Below are 12,611 nucleotides of genomic sequence, written 5' to 3' on the forward strand. Positions count from 1 at the left end.
TGACAGTCCTAAGGGAACCCTACAAACTGACATCAGGAACCTGGGCTGGCCACTTTTCTTTCCCAGGGAAAAGGACCAGTCTTTGTCTCCAGGGGCCTGTGGCCCTGACTGGCCGGACACCTCCAAAAATCCAAACGATCGAAGATATGTCGCAGACCCAAGCTGCCCCCACCTCAAACCTGTGCTGCCCTGACAGTCCCAAAGGAACCCTACAAACTGACATCAGGAACCTGGGCTGGCCACTTTTCTTTCCCAGGGAAAAGGACCAGTCTTTGTTTCCAGGGGCCTGTGGCACTGAGTGGCCAGACACCTCCAAAAATCCAAACGATCGAAGATGTGTCGCAGACCCAAGCTGCCCCCACCTCAAACCTGTGCTGCCCTGACAGTCCCAAGGGAACCCTACAAACTGACATCAGGAACCTGGGCTGGCCACTTTTCTTTCCCAAGGAAAAAGGTTGATCTTTGCCTCCAGGGGCCTGTGGCCCTGACTGGCCGGACACCTCCAAAAATCCAAACGATCGAAGATGTGTCGCAGACCCAAGCTGCCCCCAGCTCAAACCTGTGCTGCCCTGACAGTCCCAAAGGAACCCTACAAACTGACATCAGGAACCTGGGCTGGCCACTTTTCTTTCCCAGGGAAAAAGGCTGATCTTTGCCTCGAGGGGACTGTGGCCCTGAAGTGGCCGGACACCTCCAAAAATCCAAACGATCGAAGATGTGTCGCAGACCCAAGCTGCCCCCACCTCAAACCTGTGCTGCCCTGACAGTCCCAAGGGAACCCTACAAACTGACATCAGGAACCTGGGCTGGCCACTTTTCTTTCCCAGGGAAAAGGACCAGTCTTTGTCTCCAGGGGCCTGTGGCCCTGAAGTGGCCGGACACCTCCAAAAATCCAAACGATCGAGGATGTGTCGCAGACCCAAGCTGCCCCCACCTCAAACCTGTGCTGCCCTGACAGTCCCAAGGGAACCCTACAAACTGACATCAGGAACCTCGGCTGGCCACTTTTCTTTCTCAAGGAAAAAGCCTGATCTTTGCCTCGAGGGGCCTGTGGCCCTGAAGTGGCCGGACACCTCCAAAAATCCAAACGATCGAAGATGTGTCGCAGACCCAAGCTGCCCCCACCTCAAACCTGTGCTGCCCTGACAGTCCCAAGGGAACCCTACAAACTGACATCAGGAACCTGGGCTGGCCACTTTTCTTTCCCAGGGAAAAGGACCAGTCTTTGTCTCCAGGGGCCTGTGGCCCTGAAGTGGCCAGACACCTCCAAAAATCCAAACGATCGAAGATGTGTCGCGGACGCAAGCTGCACCCAGCTCAAACCTGTGCTGCCCTGACAGTCCCAAGGGAACCCTACAAACTGACATCAGGAACCTGGGCTGGCCACTTTTCTTTCCCAGGGAAAAGGACCAGTCTTTGTCTCCAGGGGCCTGTGGCCCTGACTGGCCGGACACCTCCAAAAATCCAAACGATCGAAGATGTGTCGCAGACCCAAGCTGCCCCCACCTCAAACCTGTGCTGCCCTGACAGTCCCAAAGGAACCCTACAAACTGACATCAGGAACCTGGGCTGGCCACTTTTCTTTCCCAAGGAAAAAGCCTGATCTTTGCCTCCAGGGGCCTGTGGCCCTGACTGGCCGGACACCTCCAAAAATCCAAACGATCGAAGATGTGTCGCAGACCCAAGCTGCCCCCACCTCAAACCTGTGCTGCCCTGACAGTCCCAAGGGAACCCTACAAACTGACATCAGGAACCTGGGCTGGCCACTTTTCTTTCCCAGGGAAAAGGACCAGTCTTTGTCTCCAGGGGCCTGTGGCCCTGAAGTGGCCGGACACCTCCAAAAATCCAAACGATCGAGGATGTGTCGCAGACCCAAGCTGCCCCCACCTCAAACCTGTGCTGCCCTGACAGTCCCAAGGGAACCCTACAAACTGACATCAGGAACCTCGGCTGGCCACTTTTCTTTCTCAAGGAAAAAGCCTGATCTTTGCTCCAGGAGCCTGTGGCCCTGAAGTGGCCAGACACCTCCAAAAATCCAAACGATCGAAGATGTGTCGCAGACCCAAGCTGCCCCCACCTCAAACCTGTGCTGCCCTGACAGTCCCAAGGGAACCCTACAAACTGACATCAGGAACCTGGGCTGGCCGCTTTTCTTTCCCAGGGAAAAGAACTGGTCTTTGTCTCCAGAGGCCTGTGGCCCTGGAGCGGCCAGACACCTCCAAAAATCCAAACGATCGAAGATGTGTCGCAGACCAACGCTGCCCCCAGCTCAAACCTGAGCTGCCCTGACAGTCCCAAAGGAACCCTACAAACTGACATCAGGAACCTGGGCTGGCCACTTTTCTTTCCCAGGGAAAAGGACCAGTCTTTGTTTCCAGGGGCCTGTGGCACTGAGTGGCCAGACACCTCCAAAAATCCAAACGATCGAAGATGTGTCGCAGACCCAAGCTGCCCCCACCTCAAACCTGTGCTGCCCTGACAGTCCCAAGGGAACCCTACAAACTGACATCAGGAACCTCGGCTGGCCACTTTTCTTTCTCAAGGAAAAAGCCTGATCTTTGCTCCAGGAGCCTGTGGCCCTGAAGTGGCCAGACACCTCCAAAAATCCAAACGATCGAAGATGTGTCGCAGACCCAAGCTGCCCCCACCTCAAACCTGTGCTGCCCTGACAGTCCCAAGGGAACCCTACAAACTGACATCAGGAACCTGGGCTGGCCGCTTTTCTTTCCCAGGGAAAAGAACTGGTCTTTGTCTCCAGAGGCCTGTGGCCCTGGAGCGGCCAGACACCTCCAAAAATCCAAACGATCGAAGATGTGTCGCAGACCAACGCTGCCCCCAGCTCAAACCTGAGCTGCCCTGACAGTCCTAAGGGAACCCTACAAACTGACATCAGGAACCTGGGCTGGCCACTTTTCTTTCCCAGGGAAAAGGACCAGTCTTTGTCTCCAGGGGCCTGTGGCCCTGACTGGCCGGACACCTCCAAAAATCCAAACGATCGAAGATATGTCGCAGACCCAAGCTGCCCCCACCTCAAACCTGTGCTGCCCTGACAGTCCCAAAGGAACCCTACAAACTGACATCAGGAACCTGGGCTGGCCACTTTTCTTTCCCAGGGAAAAGGACCAGTCTTTGTTTCCAGGGGCCTGTGGCACTGAGTGGCCAGACACCTCCAAAAATCCAAACGATCGAAGATGTGTCGCAGACCCAAGCTGCCCCCACCTCAAACCTGTGCTGCCCTGACAGTCCCAAGGGAACCCTACAAACTGACATCAGGAACCTGGGCTGGCCACTTTTCTTTCCCAAGGAAAAAGGTTGATCTTTGCCTCCAGGGGCCTGTGGCCCTGAATGGCCGGACACCTCCAAAAATCCAAACGATCGAAGATGTGTCGCAGACCCAAGCTGCCCCCAGCTCAAACCTGTGCTGCCCTGACAGTCCCAAAGGAACCCTACAAACTGACATCAGGAACCTGGGCTGGCCACTTTTCTTTCCCAGGGAAAAAGGCTGATCTTTGCCTCGAGGGGACTGTGGCCCTGAAGTGGCCGGACACCTCCAAAAATCCAAACGATCGAAGATGTGTCGCAGACCCAAGCTGCCCCCACCTCAAACCTGTGCTGCCCTGACAGTCCCAAGGGAACCCTACAAACTGACATCAGGAACCTGGGCTGGCCACTTTTCTTTCCCAGGGAAAAGGACCAGTCTTTGTCTCCAGGGGCCTGTGGCCCTGAAGTGGCCGGACACCTCCAAAAATCCAAACGATCGAGGATGTGTCGCAGACCCAAGCTGCCCCCACCTCAAACCTGTGCTGCCCTGACAGTCCCAAGGGAACCCTACAAACTGACATCAGGAACCTCGGCTGGCCACTTTTCTTTCTCAAGGAAAAAGCCTGATCTTTGCCTCGAGGGGCCTGTGGCCCTGAAGTGGCCGGACACCTCCAAAAATCCAAACGATCGAAGATGTGTCGCAGACCCAAGCTGCCCCCACCTCAAACCTGTGCTGCCCTGACAGTCCCAAGGGAACCCTACAAACTGACATCAGGAACCTGGGCTGGCCACTTTTCTTTCCCAGGGAAAAGGACCAGTCTTTGTCTCCAGGGGCCTGTGGCCCTGAAGTGGCCAGACACCTCTAAAAATCCAAACGATCGAAGATGTGTCGCAGACCCAAGCTGCCCCCAGCTCAAACCTCTGCTGCCCTGACAGTCCTAAGGGAACCCTACAAACTGACATCAGGAACCTGGGCTGGCCACTTTTCTTTCCCAGGGAAAAGGACCAGTCTTTGTTTCCAGGGGCCTGTGGCCCTGAGTGGCCGGACACCTCTAAAAATCCAAATGATCGAAGATGTGTCGCAGACCCAAGCTGCCCCCACCTCAAACCTGTGCTGCCCTGACAGTCCCAAAGGAACCCTACAAACTGACATCAGGAACCTGGGCTGGCCACTTTTCTTTCCCAGGGAAAAAGGCTGATCTTTGCCTCCAGGGGCCTGTGGCCCTGAAGTGGCCGGACACCTCCAAAAATCCAAACGATCGAGGATGTGTCACAGACCCAAGCTGCCCCCACCTCAAACCTGTGCTGCCCTGACAGTACCAAGGGAACCCTACAAACTGACATCAGGAACCTGGGCTGGCCACTTTTCTTTCCCAAGGAAAAAGGCTGATCTTTGCCTCCAGGGGCCTGTGGCCCTGAGTGGCCGGACACCTCCAAAAATCCAAACGATCGAAGATGTGTCGCAGACCCAAGCTGCCCCCACCTCAAACCTGTGCTGCCCTGACAGTCCCAAGGGAACCCTACAAACTGACATCAGGAACCTGGGCTGGCCACTTTTCTTTCCCAGGGAAAAAGGCTGATCCTTACCTCCAGGGGCCTGTGGCCCTGAAGTGGCCGGACACCTCCAAAAATCCAAACGATCGAAGATGTGTCGCAGACCCAAGCTGCCCCCAGCTCAAATCTGTGCTGCCCTGACAGTCCCAAGGGAACCCTACAAACTGACATCAGGAACCTGGGCTGGCCACTTTTCTTTCCCAGGGAAAAAGGACCGGTCTGTGTCTCCAGGGGCCTGTGGCCCTGAAGTGGCCGAACACCTCCAAAAATCCAAACGATCGAAGATGTGTCGCAGACCCAAGCTGCCCCCACCTCAAACCTGTGCTGCCCTGACAGTCCCAAGGGAACCCTACAAACTGACATCAGGAACCTGGGCTGGCCACTTTTCTTTCCCAGGGAAAAGGACTGGTTTTTGTCTCCAGGGGCCTGTGGCCCTGAAGTGGCCAGACACCTCCAAAAATCCAAACGATCGAAGATGTGTCGCGGACGCAAGCTGCACCCAGCTCAAACCTGTGCTGCCCTGACAGTCCCAAGGGAACCCTACAAACTGACATCAGGAACCTGGGCTGGCCACTTTTCTTTCCCAGGGAAAAGGACCAGTCTTTGTCTCCAGGGGCCTGTGGCCCTGACTGGCCGGACACCTCCAAAAATCCAAACGATTGAAGATGTGTCGCAGACCCAAGCTGCCCCCACCTCAAACCTGTGCTGCCCTGACAGTCCCAAAGGAACCCTACAAACTGACATCAGGAACCTGGGCTGGCCACTTTTCTTTCCCAAGGAAAAAGCCTGATCTTTGCCTCCAGGGGCCTGTGGCCCTGACTGGCCGGACACCTCCAAAAATCCAAACGATCGAAGATGTGTCGCAGACCCAAGCTGCCCCCACCTCAAACCTGTGCTGCCCTGACAGTCCCAAGGGAACCCTACAAACTGACATCAGGAACCTGGGCTGGCCACTTTTCTTTCCCAGGGAAAAGGACCAGTCTTTGTCTCCAGGGGCCTGTGGCCCTGAAGTGGCCGGACACCTCCAAAAATCCAAACGATCGAGGATGTGTCGCAGACCCAAGCTGCCCCCACCTCAAACCTGTGCTGCCCTGACAGTCCCAAGGGAACCCTACAAACTGACATCAGGAACCTCGGCTGGCCACTTTTCTTTCTCAAGGAAAAAGCCTGATCTTTGCTCCAGGAGCCTGTGGCCCTGAAGTGGCCAGACACCTCCAAAAATCCAAACGATCGAAGATGTGTCGCAGACCCAAGCTGCCCCCACCTCAAACCTGTGCTGCCCTGACAGTCCCAAGGGAACCCTACAAACTGACATCAGGAACCTGGGCTGGCCACTTTTCTTTCCCAGGGAAAAGAACTGGTCTGTGTCTACAGGGGCCTGTGTCCCTGAGTGGTCGGACACCTCCAAAAATCCAAACGATCAAGGATGTGTCGCAGACCCAAGCTGCCCCCAGCTCAAACCTGTGCTGCCCTGACAGTCCCAAGAGAACCCTACAAACTGACATCAGGAACCTGGGCTGGCCACTTCTCTTTCCCAGGGAAAAAGGAGCGGTCTGTGTCTCCAGGGGCCTGCGGCCCTGAAGTGGCCGGACACCTCCAAAAATCCAAACGATCGAAGATGTGTCGCAGACGCAAGCTGCCCCCAGCTCAAACCTGTGCTGCCCTGACAGTCCCAAGGGAACCCTACAAACTGACATCAGGAACCTGGGCTGGCTACATTTCTTTCCCAGGGAAAAGGACCGGTCTCTGTCTCCAGGGGCCTGTGGCCCTGAAGTGGCCAGACACCTCCAAAAATCCAAACGATCGAAGATGTGTCGCAGACCCAAGCTGCCCCCACCTCAAACCCGTGCTGCCCTGACAGTCCCAACGGAACCCTACAAACTGACATCAGGAACCTGGGCTGGCCACTTTTCTTTCCCAAAGAAAATAGCTATCTTTGCCTCCAGGGGCCTGTGGCCCTGAAGTGGCCGGACACCTCCAAAAATCCAAACGATCGAGGATGTGTCGCAGACCCAAGCTGCCCCCGGCTCAAACCTGTGCTGCCCTGACAGTCCCAAGGGAACCCTACAAACTGACATCAGGAACCTGGGCTGGCCACTTTTCTTTCCCAGGGAAAAGGACCAGTCTTTGTCTCCAGGGGCCTGTGGCCCTGAAGTGGCCGGACACCTCCAAAAATCCAAACGATCGAAGATGTGTCGCAGACCCAAGCTGCCCCCACCTCAAACCTGTGCTGCCCTGACAGTCCCAAGGGAACCCTACAAACTGACATCAGGAACCTGGGCTGGCCACTTTTCTTTCCCAGGGAAAAGGACTGGTTTTTGTCTCCAGGGGCCTGTGGCCCTGAAGTGGCCAGACACCTCCAAAAATCCAAACGATCGAAGATGTGTCGCAGACCCAAGCTGCCCCCAGCTCAAACCTGTGCTGCCCTGACAGTCCCAAGGGAACCCTACAAACTGACATCAGGAACCTGGGCTGGCCACTTTTCTTTCCCAGGGAAAAAGGACCGGTCTGTGTCTCCAGGGGCCTGTGGCCCTGAAGTGGCCGAACACCTCCAAAAATCCAAACGATCGAAGATGTGTCGCAGACCCAAGCTGCCCCCACCTCAAACCTGTGCTGCCCTGACAGTCCCAAGGGAACCCTACAAACTGACATCAGGAACCTGGGCTGGCCACTTTTCTTTCCCAGGGAAAAGGACTGGTTTTTGTCTCCAGGGGCCTGTGGCCCTGAAGTGGCCAGACACCTCCAAAAATCCAAACGATCGAAGATGTGTCGCGGACGCAAGCTGCACCCAGCTCAAACCTGTGCTGCCCTGACAGTCCCAAGGGAACCCTACAAACTGACATCAGGAACCTGGGCTGGCCACTTTTCTTTCCCAGGGAAAAGGACCAGTCTTTGTCTCCAGGGGCCTGTGGCCCTGACTGGCCGGACACCTCCAAAAATCCAAACGATCGAAGATGTGTCGCAGACCCAAGCTGCCCCCACCTCAAACCTGTGCTGCCCTGACAGTCCCAAGGGAACCCTACAAACTGACATCAGGAACCTCGGCTGGCCACTTTTCTTTCTCAAGGAAAAAGCCTGATCTTTGCTCCAGGAGCCTGTGGCCCTGAAGTGGCCAGACACCTCCAAAAATCCAAACGATCGAAGATGTGTCGCAGACCCAAGCTGCCCCCACCTCAAACCTGTGCTGCCCTGACAGTCCCAAGGGAACCCTACAAACTGACATCAGGAACCTGGGCTGGCCACTTTTCTTTCCCAGGGAAAAGAACTGGTCTTTGTCTCCAGAGGCCTGTGGCCCTGGAGCGGCCAGACACCTCCAAAAATCCAAACGATCGAAGATGTGTCGCAGACCAACGCTGCCCCCAGCTCAAACCTGAGCTGCCCTGACAGTCCTAAGGGAACCCTACAAACTGACATCAGGAACCTGGGCTGGCCACTTTTCTTTCCCAGGGAAAAGGACCAGTCTTTGTCTCCAGGGGCCTGTGGCCCTGACTGGCCGGACACCTCCAAAAATCCAAACGATCGAAGATATGTCGCAGACCCAAGCTGCCCCCACCTCAAACCTGTGCTGCCCTGACAGTCCCAAAGGAACCCTACAAACTGACATCAGGAACCTGGGCTGGCCACTTTTCTTTCCCAGGGAAAAGGACCAGTCTTTGTTTCCAGGGGCCTGTGGCACTGAGTGGCCAGACACCTCCAAAAATCCAAACGATCGAAGATGTGTCGCAGACCCAAGCTGCCCCCACCTCAAACCTGTGCTGCCCTGACAGTCCCAAGGGAACCCTACAAACTGACATCAGGAACCTGGGCTGGCCACTTTTCTTTCCCAAGGAAAAAGGTTGATCTTTGCCTCCAGGGGCCTGTGGCCCTGACTGGCCGGACACCTCCAAAAATCCAAACGATCGAAGATGTGTCGCAGACCCAAGCTGCCCCCAGCTCAAACCTGTGCTGCCCTGACAGTCCCAAAGGAACCCTACAAACTGACATCAGGAACCTGGGCTGGCCACTTTTCTTTCCCAGGGAAAAAGGCTGATCTTTGCCTCGAGGGGACTGTGGCCCTGAAGTGGCCGGACACCTCCAAAAATCCAAACGATCGAAGATGTGTCGCAGACCCAAGCTGCCCCCACCTCAAACCTGTGCTGCCCTGACAGTCCCAAGGGAACCCTACAAACTGACATCAGGAACCTGGGCTGGCCACTTTTCTTTCCCAGGGAAAAGGACCAGTCTTTGTCTCCAGGGGCCTGTGGCCCTGAAGTGGCCGGACACCTCCAAAAATCCAAACGATCGAGGATGTGTCGCAGACCCAAGCTGCCCCCACCTCAAACCTGTGCTGCCCTGACAGTCCCAAGGGAACCCTACAAACTGACATCAGGAACCTGGGCTGGCCACTTTTCTTTCTCAAGGAAAAAGCCTGATCTTTGCCTCGAGGGGCCTGTGGCCCTGAAGTGGCCGGACACCTCCAAAAATCCAAACGATCGAAGATGTGTCGCAGACCCAAGCTGCCCCCACCTCAAACCTGTGCTGCCCTGACAGTCCCAAAGGAACCCTACAAACTGACATCAGGAACCTGGGCTGGCCACTTTTCTTTCCCAGGGAAAAGAACTGGTCTTTGTCTCCAGGGGCCTGTGGCCCTGAAGTGGCCAGACACCTCCAAAAATCCAAACGATCGAAGATGTGTCGCAGACCCAAGCTGCCCCCAGCTCAAACCTGAGCTGCCCTGACAGTCCTAAGGGAACCCTACAAACTGACATCAGGAACCTGGGCTGGCCACTTTTCTTTCCCAGGGAAAAGGACCAGTCTTTGTCTCCAGGGGCCTGTGGCCCTGAAGTGGCCAGACACCTCTAAAAATCCAAACGATCGAAGATGTGTCGCAGACCCAAGCTGCCCCCAGCTCAAACCTCTGCTGCCCTGACAGTCCTAAGGGAACCCTACAAACTGACATCAGGAACCTGGGCTGGCCACTTTTCTTTCCCAGGGAAAAGGACCAGTCTTTGTTTCCAGGGGCCTGTGGCCCTGAGTGGCCGGACACCTCTAAAAATCCAAATGATCGAAGATGTGTCGCAGACCCAAGCTGCCCCCACCTCAAACCTGTGCTGCCCTGACAGTCCCAAAGGAACCCTACAAACTGACATCAGGAACCTGGGCTGGCCACTTTTCTTTCCCAGGGAAAAAGGCTGATCTTTGCCTCCAGGGGCCTGTGGCCCTGAAGTGGCCGGACACCTCCAAAATCCAAACGATCGAAGATGTGTCGCAGACCCAAGCTGCCCCCAGCTCAAACCTGTGCTTCCCTGACAGTCCCAAGGGAACCCTGCAAACTGACATCAGGAACCTGGGCTGGCCACTTTTCTTTCCCAGGGAAAAGAACTGGTCTTTGTCTCCAGAGGCCTGTGGCCCTGGAGCGGCCAGACACCTCCAAAAATCCAAACGATCGAAGATGTGTCGCAGACCTAAGCTGCCCCCAGCTCAAACCTGAGCTGCCCTGACAGTCCTAAGGGAACCCTACAAACTGACATCAGGAACCTGGGCTGGCCACTTTTCTTTCCCAGGGAAAAGCACCAGTCTTTGTCTTCAGGGGCCTGTGGCCCTGAAGTGGCCAGACACATCCAAAAATCCAAACGATCGAAGATGTGTCGCAGACCCAAGCTGCCCCCAGCTCAAACCTGTGCTGCCCTGACAGTCCCAAGGGAACCCTACAAACTGACATCAGGAACCTGGGCTGGCCACTTTTCTTTCCCAAGGAAAAAGGCTGATCCTTACCTCCAGGGGCCTGTGGCCCTGAAGTGGCCGGACACCTCCAAAAATCCAAACGATCGAGGATGTGTCACAGACCCAAGCTGCCCCCACCTCAAACCTGTGCTGCCCTGACAGTCCCAAGGGAACCCTACAAACTGACATCAGGAACCTGGGCTGGCCACTTTTCTTTCCCAAGGAAAAAGGCTGATCTTTGCCTCCAGGGGCCTGTGGCCCTGAGTGGCCGGACACCTCCAAAAATCCAAACGATCGAAGATGTGTCGCAGACCCAAGCCGCCCCCACCTCAAACCTGTGCTGCCCTGACAGTCCCAAGGGAACCCTACAAACTGACATCAGGAACCTGGGCTGGCCACTTTTCTTTCCCAGGGAAAAAGGCTGATCCTTACCTCCAGGGGCCTGTGGCCCTGAAGTGGCCGGACACCTCCAAAAATCCAAACGATCGAAGATGTGTCGCAGACCCAAGCTGCCCCCAGCTCAAACCTGTGCTGCCCTGACAGTCCCAAGGGAACCCTACAAACTGACATCAGGAACCTGGGCTGGCCACTTTTCTTTCCCAGGGAAAAAGGACCGGTCTGTGTCTCCAGGGGCCTGTGGCCCTGAAGTGGCCGAACACCTCCAAAAATCCAAACGATCGAAGATGTGTCGCAGACCCAAGCTGCCCCCACCTCAAACCTGTGCTGCCCTGACAGTCCCAAGGGAACCCTACAAACTGACATCAGGAACCTGGGCTGGCCACTTTTCTTTCCCAGGGAAAAGGACTGGTTTTTGTCTCCAGGGGCCTGTGGCCCTGAAGTGGCCAGACACCTCCAAAAATCCAAACGATCGAAGATGTGTCGCGGACGCAAGCTGCACCCAGCTCAAACCTGTGCTGCCCTGACAGTCCCAAGGGAACCCTACAAACTGACATCAGGAACCTGGGCTGGCCACTTTTCTTTCCCAGGGAAAAGGACCAGTCTTTGTCTCCAGGGGCCTGTGGCCCTGACTGGCCGGACACCTCCAAAAATCCAAACGATCGAAGATGTGTCGCAGACCCAAGCTGCCCCCACCTCAAACCTGTGCTGCCCTGACAGTCCCAAAGGAACCCTACAAACTGACATCAGGAACCTGGGCTGGCCACTTTTCTTTCCCAAGGAAAAAGCCTGATCTTTGCCTCCAGGGGCCTGTGGCCCTGACTGGCCGGACACCTCCAAAAATCCAAACGATCGAAGATGTGTCGCAGACCCAAGCTGCCCCCACCTCAAACCTGTGCTGCCCTGACAGTCCCAAGGGAACCCTACAAACTGACATCAGGAACCTGGGCTGGCCACTTTTCTTTCCCAGGGAAAAGAACTGGTCTTTGTCTCCAGAGGCCTGTGGCCCTGGAGCGGCCAGACACCTCCAAAAATCCAAACGATCGAAGATGTGTCGCAGACCAACGCTGCCCCCAGCTCAAACCTGAGCTGCCCTGACAGTCCTAAGGGAACCCTACAAACTGACATCAGGAACCTGGGCTGGCCACTTTTATTTCCCAGGGAAAAGGACCAGTCTTTGTCTCCAGGGGCCTGTGGCCCTGACTGGCCGGACACCTCCAAAAATCCAAACGATCGAAGATATGTCGCAGACCCAAGCTGCCCCCACCTCAAACCTGTGCTGCCCTGACAGTCCCAAAGGAACCCTACAAACTGACATCAGGAACCTGGGCTGGCCACTTTTCTTTCCCAGGGAAAAGGACCAGTCTTTGTTTCCAGGGGCCTGTGGCACTGAGTGGCCAGACACCTCCAAAAATCCAAACGATCGAAGATGTGTCGCAGACCCAAGCTGCCCCCACCTCAAACCTGTGCTGCCCTGACAGTCCCAAGGGAACCCTACAAACTGACATCAGGAACCTGGGCTGGCCACTTTTCTTTCCCAAGGAAAAAGGTTGATCTTTGCCTCCAGGGGCCTGTGGCCCTGACTGGCCGGACACCTCCAAAAATCCAAACGATCGAAGATGTGTCGCAGACCCAAGCTGCCCCCAGCTCAAACCTGTGCTGCCCTGACAGTCCCAAAGGAACCCTACAAACTGACA

Source organism: Vidua macroura, unplaced genomic scaffold, assembly GCF_024509145.1.
Source record: "Vidua macroura isolate BioBank_ID:100142 unplaced genomic scaffold, ASM2450914v1 whyUn_scaffold_136, whole genome shotgun sequence".
NCBI classification, from domain to species: domain Eukaryota; kingdom Metazoa; phylum Chordata; class Aves; order Passeriformes; family Viduidae; genus Vidua; species Vidua macroura.